This window comes from Gopherus evgoodei, chromosome 13 (genome assembly GCF_007399415.2).
Source record: "Gopherus evgoodei ecotype Sinaloan lineage chromosome 13, rGopEvg1_v1.p, whole genome shotgun sequence".
Taxonomy (NCBI): Eukaryota; Metazoa; Chordata; order Testudines; family Testudinidae; genus Gopherus; species Gopherus evgoodei.
The window spans coordinates 1,780,176-1,793,098 of NC_044334.1; the positions used below are offsets into that span (position 1 = coordinate 1,780,176).

The 12,923-nt window shown below is 53.9% G+C and overlaps 1 long non-coding RNA gene across 1 annotated transcript; it reads left to right on the forward strand.

Moving 5' to 3' along the window:
- Positions 1–5,434: 5,434 nt before the first annotated feature.
- LOC115661017 lies at positions 5,435–12,620 on the forward strand. The gene is made up of 3 exons (XR_004002999.1): positions 5,435–5,450; positions 6,523–6,527; positions 12,540–12,620. It is a non-coding gene; the product is annotated as an uncharacterized LOC115661017 (long non-coding RNA).
- The last annotated feature ends 303 nt before the right edge of the window (positions 12,621–12,923 follow it).

The window sequence follows — 12,923 nt, forward strand, 5'->3', positions numbered from 1 at the left end:
GTTCTTCTACATGGGGTGCATTGTGCTTGGTGGTTACAGCAGATGACTGGGATTCTGGATTCCTGGGTTCTATACCCATCTTTCTCATCAGCTGAGTCTGACCTGAGCAAGTTGGTCCACTCCTCTGCCTCAGTTTCCCTGTGTGACAAATGGACATCATGATGCCCACCTCACTGGGGCGAAGGGGGTCATGACACTTCATTCATGTTGTGAAATACCTGGAGATACCCAGGTGGGTGAGGCTGGGGATGTGTAAAGTGTAAAAGAAACAACCAGCTCTCTTGCAAAGCTTCTGTTCTCTCACTCCATGTGCTATGCGGCTGCCAACCCACACACCCACTTCTCCCTCTTGGAATCCCTGTCCGTGAGCCTTCTGGCCTGCTCTCACAATGACTTTTTATCAGGCTTTTAGCAGACTCCTTCCAGCGCATGCCTGCCATGCTGATACATTGCAAACAAAGGCTGAGACATTAGTAGCTCTTTTAATGAACCTGGGGATTTATTTTTTTAATTCACATCTTCTAGGAATCCAGACATCCCCTCCAATTGCTCTCCATCCCTGTCTGGTGTCTGCGGCACCTGGGCTGTCATCAGCACAGCAGAGTAATAGGAATGAGGATGCAGGAAAGGAGGGTTTAATGAATATTTCATAAAGCAATTCCAGACCTTTTCATTAACACCCAAGCAGAGGGCTCAGTGCTCTTGATGTTTGTTATTGTATACAGGGGTGTCACAGGAAGCAAGGCTAGGTGGATTCTGCTTATTGAAACAGAAAAGCAGCCAGTAGCGTAAATGCCAATATTAAAGACTAGTCGGTTTGAGAAGACTTTGACATTCACATTCTTTGTGGACTGGCTGGAATCAGGCAGTTTAAACGGCTTCTTACATGGGAGTGCAGAGAGGAGGGGAGATGTTAAATTTCTAGACTGATGACTCTTTGGTTTTACTGCAGGGCTCTGAAAATAGATGGAGAAAAGATAAAATGTTCATTATAAAAAGAGTGCAGTGAAGGCTGAACTGACCTTCCAATAAAGCAGTGGCCACTATTAGTAAAAAGGTCATTGAAAATATTTTTGCTTCATTCATTACCTGCCAGTGATCGCTGCTACTCCCCAGGGGCAGAGGGGACTAGACACAGGGCAATGAAATATGAATGTCAGGTGGACAGGTAGCTGCAAGCCAATACTTAGTGGCCTGGCTCCGCAGCTCTGCACAGGAGCTGTAGCTGGACCAGTGAGCGGAGGCTCTGAAAATGCTGGTTTGCCATTGTTTTTTAAAAAAGCATTGCACTGAGAGAACTGCTCTGGATGCTATATGGGGATCAATTCATGGGCTGATAACTTCCCCTTTCAAGGAGACCTGCAGCCTGAGCACTCTGCTTTCCTGCTTCAAGTGAGATTTCATGTAATCGAATGTTGTTCTACTCCAATCCTGCTAATATCAGAGTGCCACTTCAGTGCTAGAGAGCTCTCCGAGGGGAGGTGCTCCTTGCCACTGGCTCTAGTTCAAGCCGCCTGGTGAACTAAATTGATTTTTTATAGTTGCTCTGGAGCGAGTTTAATGAATCTGTTAGTAGCTGCTCTCTGCTTAAACCTTTCCTTAGCACTGGAGCTGCAGAAGCGGCTTTTAATAAAATGGAAAATATTAGTTAAGACTTCCCCCTCATCTCCAGACTGACGTCCCCACAAATAGCTATCTGCTGCCCACCTCTACGTCACATAGTCACTGCAGTAAGGAGGTGGGCAGAGGTTGCTGCACATCACTCTCCGAGAAACCTGGTGACTCTCTTGAATGGAAACTTCTTCTCTATAACGATATGGCATGCATGTATCTATCGCTTTCTAGACTGATTTCTGCACATCAGTATACAGCTGTGTCACCAATCCCAGGCATTCCAGAACAGAGAGTCAGGGCCCAGCACACTGAGATTAGTTCAAAAATCATGAGATTTCCTAAACATTCGAGGTGGGGTTCCCTTTATTTGCCTTCTGGCTTTGGAGTGGCTAGTGCTTGCGTTTTCACGCCTTTTGCCTCAAGCAAGAGGGCTAAAAACATACTTTTTTACAATGAAAGCTGAGATTCTCACATATTTACATGACTTCAGGAACTGGAGCATTAGGAAAAGCACTGACCATCATACGACACACTGTTGGATGGCCCCAGACAACAGGCGACATGCAGCCGGATGTCCATCACTCAGCCTGGACGTTCTTTTGAATTCCATTCCCAGGTCATGGATGTAGCTAGTCATTTACCAAGGGCTGAGTAGAGCCCCAGCCCCCTGCTGGGTGTGCGTCCAGCCTGCCCCATAGCTAGAGACGCAGTCGCTATACATAAATAGCAGCAAAGAATCCTGTGGCATCTTATAGACTAACAGATGTTTTGGAGCATGAGCTTTGTGGGTGAATACCCACTTCGTCAGATGCATGGGGACGAAGTGGATATTCACCCACGAAAGCTCATGCTCCAAAACGTCTGTTAGTCTATAAGGTGGCACGGGATTCTTTGCTGATTTTACAGATCCAGACTAACACGGCTACCCCTCTGATACTATACAGAAATAGTGCCTGGCAGAGGCTGAGCACATGGCGGTGAGCTAAGGAGGCCATGAGAATGCTCTCCTCACTCCACCACTGCAGCTGTGCTCTGCCTTCTCTGCTGCAGCCTCCCTCTGCCCCTGCATAGCGGGAGTTGGTCCATCCAGGTCACTCGTCTGCCCCCCTGCCCAGCCCCATGGGCAGACAGCCCTTCGTCCTGCAGTGGGCAGGACTGAGATTCCTTGTCTGGGCTCCCCGCAGCCCTAATACGTGAGCTCCCCTGCCTCCAGGGTATCCCACGCACACAGCACTTGGATCAGAACCGGCCGGCAGTGTTAGCTTCTGGGCGGTGATTGAAGTAGCGCAATGATCTTTGACGTGGTTTCCAGGTACTTAACTGATCCTGATCGGTGGGTTACTGAACCTAACCAAAGCTCCCAGAGAAGGTGAAGGTATTTCCATGGAGTCTGGGCTCTGCCTACCCTGGGTTGGATCTGTCCTAGCAGCTAGTGCAGCCCATGTAAATGCAACCTCACAAACCCACCCATTAGCTTGGTCCATTGGCCTTTCTCAGGGCATTTCGGAAGCATTCAGGTGGCAGATGGGGCAGCAGTGATTGCCTGGGAAGGGCAGAGTTGTCCTGGGACAAGTGGGCTAGGTACTTGAAGCAGGATGGTGTGATAGGGGAAAATTTGGATCCATTCATCCCATAAAGTGCAACCCAAGCAAACTGTGGGTCTCTGAGCTCTGCTGGCATGGCTTTGAAAGGCAGCTAAGCAACTCCTCTGGCTAGCCACATCCTTCTGAACCCTGTGGAGGAGCCACAAATATCTCCAAGCACCTCAGCTCCTCTGCATTCTGCATTGGTAAGTTGAAACTATCCGTGTTGGGCCCTGAGCTAGCTGTGACTGAAGACGGTGAGAAAACTCTCATTGTTTTCAGTGGTGCAGGACCAGGGCTACAGTCATGGGGGACCTCAAAAGGCTCAAATGTCAGGTCAAGCCGGGTGGCTCCTTTCTCCACCCAGTTGTACCATCCCAAATCTGCAATTATCTGCAGATTTAAAATGCAACGCTCCCCTTTAGCAAGGGGTTTCCAGCAAGAGGGTGCTGCGAGTGTTCAAGGCATTTCTGCGCAAGCCTGGGATCAGGAAGGAGTTCTGTGATAACGTGAGATGGCACAATCATTGGCAGTTTATATTACTACGCACAGCTGTTGAACTAGCTTCTCCCTTCAAACCGGCAGCTGGGAGCTGACCCTGTTGTGATGGAGTAGGGACTGTCTGTGTGGGGAGTGGGAGAGCAAGGGAGGACTTTAGGGGATGGACGATGCCAGGGCCTGTAACCTGAGCTAGGTAAGGGAGGGGAAAGGTCAACACCTTTGCCCGGGAAGGGGACAAAAGAAGGGACTGGCAGGAGGGAAGCAGTTTGAGTTTGGGCTTGGGGCTGGATGGGTGGAATTCAGGGTATCCTAGCTAGGATCCAAGCACCCTGAAAGCCCAGAAGGACTCGGTGGAGGGGTTCTGACTGTGCCTGCAAGCTCTGCTGTAACCTGTGTTCCTGTTGTCCAATAAACCGTCTGTTTTACTGGCTGGCCGAGAGTCACTGTGGGTCCCAGGAAGAGGGGTGCAGGGCTGGACTCCCCCACACTCCGTGACAACTGGTGGCAGCGGCGGGACATACTGCACCCCGTGGACGGCGCTTCCTGCAGTAAGTGACTGGGGAGCAGTAAAACGAAGGGGTGATTAACCCCTGGGAGTGTGTGCCCAGTGAGAAGGACTTTGCAGTAACAGGGTCCCCCGGGGCATTGCAGCGAGCGGTCCCGGGGCGCAGGAGTCGGCAGCTCGACCCTGGCAGAGAGGTGGTGACCTCACAAAGGGCTGGTGCACTAGGGGTCCCCCTGGAAACCGTGGGGAGCGGCGAGCACCCCGGCCTGTGAGTGCCCAGCAGGAAGATGTATGCCAAGCGGTGCAAGTGCGACCTGCTGGAGCTGTGCAAGCAGAGGGGGCTGCACTCGGGGAGGCTCAGCAAGGACCAGCTGATTGCCCAGCTGGAGCAGGGAGACCGCACGAATGAACAGAGCCCTGTCTCTGAGGGAAGCAGCCGGGCAGATGCAGCGCAGGCACCAGTGTCTGTCCCCGCTGGGAGTGGTCAGCCGGCGGACGAGGGCTTCCCGAGACCCCCCCCTCCTAGGCGTAGGGGAAGGGCGGGGAGGAGCCCAGTGTATACCGAGGGCACCGTGACCCCCCCCGGCCTGCAGGGGATCCTCCCGGCGACGCTCGGCATCCGTGGAGCGGACGCGGCTGGAATATGAAAGGGAGCTGAAATGGGAGGAGCTCAAGTTAAAGAGGTGAGAGCTGGAGGAGAAGGCGAAACAGCGTGAACATGAGGAGAACCAGCGCCAGCGTGAGCTGGAGGAGAAGGAGAAACAGCGTAAACATGAGCTGGAGCTGGCCCGGCTGGCGAGCAGAGGGGCCCCGGCTGCGGTGAGTGAGGGGGGGCCCAAGCCTACAAAGAGCTTTGATAAGCACTTGCTGCCCCGGCGTAAGGAGGGGGAGGACATAGATACCTTCCTGACGGCCTTTGAGAATGCCTGCGAGCTGCACAGGGTTGACCCTGCAGACAGGATCGCAGTTCTCACCCCCTTACTGGACTCCACAGCCGTGGAGGTGTACAGCCGACTGAAAGGGGCGGAGGCAGGGAACTACGAACTGTTCAAACAGGCCCTGCTCCGCGAGTTTGGGCTGACTCCTGAGATGTACCGGAAAAAGTTCCGGAGCCAGCGTAAAACCCGTGAGGTCACATACCTACAACTGGTCAACCGGGCGCAGGGGTATGCCCGCAAGTGGACAGCTGGGGCCCAAACTAAAGAGGACCTGCTTGACCTATTCATACTGGAGCACCTGTACGAGCAGTGCACGTCCGACCTGAGGCTGTGGTTGATGGACCAGAAGCCGGAGAACCCACAGCACGCAGGCCAGCTGGCTGACCAATTTGTGGACAGTCGGGCAGGGGATGGCAGGGAGGAGTCTTGAAGGAGCAAGCCTGTCTCAACGCAGAGAAAGAGTCATCATGGGACCTCCCAGCGGGGTCCTATGGAGAACCCCCCCAAAAGGGGAACATCCAGCGTCAGGTCCCTCCGACCCACTCAAGGGGACCCACGAGACATGGGCTGCTATCGCTGTGGCCAATGAGATCACATAGGGGCCCAGTGCCCCAAGCTCAGGGACAGACCAAGCAGACCCAACCCGCAGAGGGTGGACTGGGTAAAAACCCAATCGGAGGAGGGGCTACATTCCCAAAAAAGGGGGGTTGGCAACATACCACCTGTGGATGCTCCAGGCTCTGGGTTTTTGGTTTACCGGGTGGGCGGAGGGCTGCCCCTCTGGAAAGAGTGCATTGTTTCCCTGGAGGTAGATCGGAGGAAGGTCACTGGGTACTGGGACACGGGCGCAGAGGTGACGCTGGCCTGGCCTGAGGTGGTGGCCTCAGATCGGATGGTGCCTGACACCTACCTGACCCTGATGGGCGTGGGCGGGACTCCATTCAAGGTGCCCGTGGCAAGGGTACACCTGAAATGGGGGGCCAAGGAGGGCCCCAAGGATGTGGGGGTACACCAATATTTGCCCACTGACGTGTTAATGGGAGGGGACCTCGAGGACTGGCCTAGTAACACCCAGAGTGCCCTGGTCGTGACTCGTAGTCAGAGTCGGCAAAGGGCACTGCACCCCGACAACCGGGAAGGTACTCCACCCGAGGTGCAGGACCCTAACCCAGGGAGAGGGGAACGCCCAGGGGCACGGTTCAGAGAGGCTGCGGCCTCAGACCCAGCCAGCAAGAGAGAGCCGGTCCCCATCCCTGTCCCAGCTGCTGAGTTCCAGGCCGAGTTGCAGAAAGATCCCTCCTTGCGGAAGCACAGGGACCGGGCTGACCTTAGTGCGGTACAGACCATGAGGAGAGGTTGCAAGGAGAGGTTCCTGTGGGAGAAGGGGTTCCTGTACCGAGAATGGGCTCCCCCAGGGGAAGTAGAGTCATGGGGGATCAGGAGGCAGCTGGTGGTTCCCCAGAAGTTTTGTCACAAGCTGTTGTACCTGGCCCATGACATCCCTCTCGCAGGGCACCAGGGAATCCGGCGCACCAGGCAGAGGCTGCTACAGAACTTTTACTGGCCTGGGGTCTTTACCCATGTCCGACAGTACTGCCAATCCTGTGACCCCTGCCAGAGGGTGGGGAAGGCCCGGGACAAGGGGAAAGCGGCATTGAGGCCTTTACCCATCATAGAAGAACCTTTCCAGAAGGTGGCCATGGACATAGTAGGACCCCTCAGCAAGACGACCCGGTCAGGGAAGAAATACATCCTGGTGGTGGTGGATTTTGCCACTCGCTACCTCGAGGCGGTGGCCTTTTCCTCTATCGAAGCAGACACAGTGGCAGATGCGCTGCTGACAATTTTCAGCTGGGTGGGGTTCCCCAAGGAGGTCTTAACGGACCAGGGGTCCAACTTCATGTCGGCCCTGCTTTGGTCCTTATGGCAGAAATGTGGGGTCCAGCACAACTGGGCCTCAGCGTATCACCCCCAGTCCAACGGGCTGGTAGAAAGGTTCAACGGGACGCTGAAGATGATGCTAAAAACATTTATGAACCAGCACCCGCAGGACTGGGACAAGTACTTACCTCACCTGCTGTTCGCGTACAGGGAGGTGCCCCAGGAATCTACCGGGTTTTCACCTTTCGAACTGTTGTATGGAAGGCGGGTAAGGGGGCCCCTAGACCTGATGAGGGACGAATGGGAGGGGAAGGCTGCTCCCGAGGGAGAGTCAGTGGTGGAGTATGTCCTGACCTTCCGGGAAAGACTGGCCAAGCTCATGGGCCTGGCCAGGGAGAATCTGGCTCGAGCCCAGAGGAGGCAGAAGGTCTGGTATGACCGCACGGCACGGGCCCGTGCCTTCGCCACCGGGGATCAGGTGATGGTTCTCATCCCCGTGAGGAGAAACAAACTCCAGGCCGCCTGGGAAGGGCCCTTCAAGGTGATCAAGCAACTGAATGAGGTAAACTATGTGGTGGAGCTGTCAAACCGGGCACATCACCGTCGGGTGTACCATGTGAACATGATGAAACCGTACTATGACAGGGGGAATGTGGTGTTGGCCGTGTGTGGACATTGGGAGGGGCAGGGAGATGACCCCTTAGTGGATCTATTCCCTGGGACAAAAGCTGGTTCCCCCCGGAGGCGATTCCCCTCTCTGATCAGCTGACCCTGGGCCAGCATGCTGAGATCAGGGGGGTGCTGCATCTATACCGACAGCTGTTTTCCAACCAGCCTGGACGCACTAATTTGACTGTCCACCGGGTGGAGACCGGGTCACATGCCCCTATAAGATGCTCCCCTTTTCGGGTCACTGGTAAAACTGCCCAGGATCTTGAAAGAGAGGTCAGGGACATGCTGGCTTTGGGGGTGATCCAGCCGTCTTCCAGCCCTTGGGCCTCGCCAGTGGTGCTGGTTCCCAAGAAGGATGGGTCAATCCGGCTCTGTGTGAACTATCGAAAGCTCAGTGCCATCACCGTATCTGATGCCTACCCTATGCCCAGGCCTGACGAGCTCCTGGACAAGCTGGGAGGTGCTCGGTACCTCACCACTATGGATCTTACCAAAGGCTACTGGCAAGTGCCGCTGGACGCAGATGCCAGGCTGAAATCGGCCTTTATCACCCCTCTGGGGCTCTATGAGTTTCTGACCCTGCCCTTCGGCCTCAAGGGAGCGCCGGCCACCTTCCAGCGCCTGGTGGATCAGCTACTGAGGGGGATGGAGAGTTTTGCCGTGGTGTATATTGACGACATCTGCGTCTTCAGCCAGACCTGGGAGGACCACATGTCCCAGGTTAAACAAGTTCTGGACCGACTCCAAAAGGCTGGGTTAACAGTAAAGGCTGAGAAGTGCAAGGTGGGGATGGCTGAAGTATCTTACCTGGGCCATCGGGTGGGGAGCGGCTGCCTGAAGCCAGAACCAGCCAAGGTGGAGGTGATCAGAGACTGGCCTCCTCCCCAAACCAAAAAGCAGGTCCAGGCCTTTATTGGGATGGCGGGGTACTATCGAAGGTTCGTGCCCCACTTTAGTGCCATAGCCGGCCCCATCACTGAACTGTGCAAAAAGGGGAAGCCAAACAAGGTGATCTGGACTGAGCAGTGCCATGAGGCTTTCCGGGCGCTGAAGGAGGCTCTGGTTAGTGGCCCAGTTCTGGCAAACCCAGATTTTGACAAACCCTTTATGGTGTTCACCGACGCCTTAGACACGGGACTGGGGGAGGTGTTAATGCAGGAGGATGAAAAGGGGGAGAGACACCCCATTGTGTACCTCAGTAAGAAGCTGCTACCCCGGGAACAAAGCTACGCGGCCATCGAGAAGGAATGCCTGGCATGGTGTGGGCCCTTAAGAAGCTAGAGCCATATCTCTTTGGGCGACACTACACCGTGTACACCGACCACTCTCCCCTGACCTGGCTGCACCAGATGAAAGGAGCCAACGCCAAGCTCCTGAGGTGGAGCCTGCTCCTGCAGGACTATGACATGGACGTGGTCCATGTGAAGGGAAGTGCCAACCTGACAGCGGATGCGTTGTCCCGGAGAGGGGACCCTGAACTTCCCCAGGTCACTGGGCAGAGTGACCCCGCTCAGTTCAGTCTCGAAGGGGGGAGAGATGTGATGGGGTAGGGACTGTCTGTGTGAGGAGTGGGAGAGCAGGGGAGGACTTTAAGGGATGGATGATGCCAGGGCCTGTAACCTGAGCTAGGTAAGGGAGGGGAAAGGTCAACACCTTTGCCCGGGAAGGGGACAAAGGGAGGGAGTGGCAGGAGGGAAGCAGTTTGAGTTTGGGCTTGGGGCTGTGTGGGCGGAATTCAGGGTATCCTAGCTAGGATCCAAGCACCCTGAAAGCCCAGAAGGACTCGGTGGAGGGGTCCTGACTGTGCCTGCAAGCTCTGCTGTAACCTGTGTTCCTGTTGTCCAATAAACCTTCTGTTTTACTGGCTGGCTAAGAGTCACTGTGGGTCCCCGGAAGAGGGGTGCAGGGCCGGACTCCCCCACACTCCGTGACAACGCACAGCTGTTGAACTAGCTTCTCCCTTCAAACCGGCAGCTGGGAGCTGATCCTGTCCATCAGGCTGTACCAGGAAACCCACTGAGTCTGCTCACAGCCTGGTAGGTGACATAAATATTTTCCAACATGTAGGCAGCACTCTGATTGGCGGGTTCCCTAGAGTACTGTACTCTGAGGCCCTGGTGCACATGCTGTACGCTGGGATTTGCCAATAAATGTTGCTGCTTCTGAGTAGAAAGTTTAACTCTTAAAGTGCTAACCCACTAGGCTTACCACGAACAAAGCACAAGAGCTTGATTTCCTTGAATTTCCAGCACTGACAGCCGAGCTCCGTTGCTCTAAGCCTGCAGCTTGGGTATTTCATTTTCAGGTCAACTGGGAACTGATGCAGGATTTCTTTATAGGGCAGTTGTGTAAAGGAGGGTAAAAACACCCCCAGGGAATGGAAGTGTGGGACAACGGACGCACAACAAATCCCGCATGATATCAAGCTGATGGGAAGGAAATAAAAAATGTTTTTGTTGACTTGGGACAAAAGAGAATGATTTGTATATTAATTATAATTAATATAATTAATTGTATTGGAATTGGAAAAGATTCAGAAAAAAGCAACAAAAATTATTAGGGGTATGAAATAGCTTCTGTATGAGGAGAGATTAATAAGACTGGGACTTTTCAGCTTGGAAAAGAGATGACTATGGGGGGATGTGATAGAGATCTATGAAAACATGACTGGTGTGGAGAAAGTAAATAAGGAGGTGTTGTTATTTACTCCTTCTCATAGCACAAGAACTAGGGGTCACCAAATGAAATTAACAGGCAGCAAGTTTAAACCAAACAAAAGGAAGTATTTTTTCACACAATGCACAGTCAATCTATGGAACTCCTTGCCAAAGGATGTTGTGAAGGCCAAGATTATAACAGGGTTCAAACAAGAACTAGATAAATTCATGGAGGACAGGTCCATCAATGGCTATTAGCCAGGATGGCAGGGATGGTGTCCCTAGCCTCTGTTTGCCAGAAGCTGGGAATGGGCGACAGGGGAGGGATCACTTGATGATTCCCTGTTCTGTTCATTCCTTCTGGGGCACCTAACATTGGCCACTGTTGGAAGACAGGACACTGGACTAGATGGACCTTTGCTCTGACCCAGTCTGGCCGTTCTTATGTTCTTATTTTCCAATATTGATGAAAGGAATCTAAACGTCCCTGGGCGTTAGCCAAGAAATCACTTAGCTCCCAAATGGGGCATGTCTGCATCTGTGTGAGAGCCAGAGGCAGAGAGAGCCTGGAACTGGGGGAAGAGGAAAGAGAGCAAGAGGACACAAGCCCTGAGATCGGGTCTCCAATAACCCAGGAATGCCTGAGCAATTCTTGCACTGTTCTGAGCCAATAAACCAAACACAGAGCTGAGTCTAGAGCTGAGATCAGGTTATTTCCCCCTTAAAAGCACTACTGTGCTGTGCCACCTTCTCTGCGGGGTGACCTCCCAGCTCCCCGTGCCAGTCTGCCTGGGCCCTTAAGCCGCCTTTTAAGCCCTGATGCTTCTGTTAACTGCAGGAGGTCGGATCTTCCTCTTCCCATTCAGGCTGCAGTAAAATAAGCCATTCCTTGCTCTCAGCTTTGGAAGTTTTTCCCAAACAAGGCAGCAGACTCCACCTGTAAAGCCCCTGGGATTTCAGCAATGGCATTTCCTCCTGGTGCCATCTCAATGTCTTGCCCAGGAGGCAGCATCTCACTATTCCCCATGAAAAACTGCACTAGCTGGTGAAGATGGCAGCATGTCCCCTAGCTGAGCTCCCCTGGGCGAGCACCCTCACAGGGAGGTGCCTCACTAGAAGTCCCATTCGCTATTGCTGGAGTGTGAATTTTGTGAAGCATTTTGGGGACCCCTCTGCCTAGAGGGCCTCCATGCACCAGCCTCAGCATCAAATCATGTTGCCTCCAGTACTCTCTCTCTCTCTCTGATAGCACCCAGGTGCAGCCCAGGAGTAGGAGGCCTCTGGAAGAAATTCACTGACTTGCTGCTGGCTGCCAAAGTCAGAAAACCAGTCGTGCTACTGAACAGCACCAGTGGTGACACTGGCAGCTTGTCCCTTGGCCAGGGCCCAAGAGCTCTTCTTGCAGAGCTAACAAGAACTTGCAGCAGATGGTACCATCCGTGCCCATCTGATTCCATCCCCATCAATCTGCCACCCCCAATTGTTGAGGAGGGTGGAGGGATGTCGGAGTGACTCTGAACCAGCGTTGCAAGGAGATGGACTGCGAGAGCTGGTGCCGGCTGGGCACAGAAGCTGTTGGCAGGGAGAGACCGTGACACAGAATACGGTGACACCCCTGTCACCCATCCCTCCGAGCCCACTTCCCCATCTGACTGCTGGCTCACTAGCCTGCAGGAATCAGAAGCTGGGTGGGGGGAGAAGGTGAGATGACGTATTCCCCAGGGAAGTGTTGGTGGGACATGTCTGGTTACTCAGTTCTAGCCCAGCCCTGGGCATCAGGGGGGAAGTCAGAGCAAGATTTGCCTAGTTCTTTGAGAGAAGACAAAAGACGGGTAAAGGCTGGTCCTGAAACCTCAGGATAGAGAGGGGCTCATGCTCTGAGCCCCTGGCTGCAGGCCAGGCCCACAGGGGCCTTAAAAGGCAGGCTCCTTGGAGAAGGGACCATGGACCAGTTCCTTCGCCGGCCTCAGACCTTGCTCCCTGTGTGTCAGACGTGGAGCTGCTCATGGTAGTGCCAGTCGCACTCCTACTTCCTCAAAGCCAGGCCCCAGCGGGAGGAGGAGGTGGGGTCTACTCCGGATCCTGTGTCGGGCCACAGAATTGTTAACTCTGCTCTGTGCCTGTGCAGTGCTGCTGCACACGGAGGGAATGCCTGGGGTGGGCGGGGGCTCCCTTGCAGTGGTCATAGTTGCCAGTTTTGGTAGGAAGTATTCCTGGAGGTCTCATCATATAACATAATATTTAATTAAAGATTAATCTTTAATTCCTGACAATCCTGGAGGGTTGGCAACTCTAGCGTTGGTAGGGGAATTAATTTCTCCCAGGGGACCTTTGTTGCTGGTAATGGTGCCCGGCTCCATCAGTTGTTTCTTTCGGCCTCTTTCCCGGCCTCTCTCCCGCCTGCTCCAGAGGAAATGTGAGTCATTTTCATTCTCAAATAATTGTGACAGACAGTGTCAATCTCTGTCTCAGGCGATCAGCATGACTGACTAAGCCGTGGCCCTCAGTGCTCCTGCTGGGCTTTGCACGGGAGAGCTCCCCACTCCAAGCCGCCTGGCAGGCTAGAGGGTGC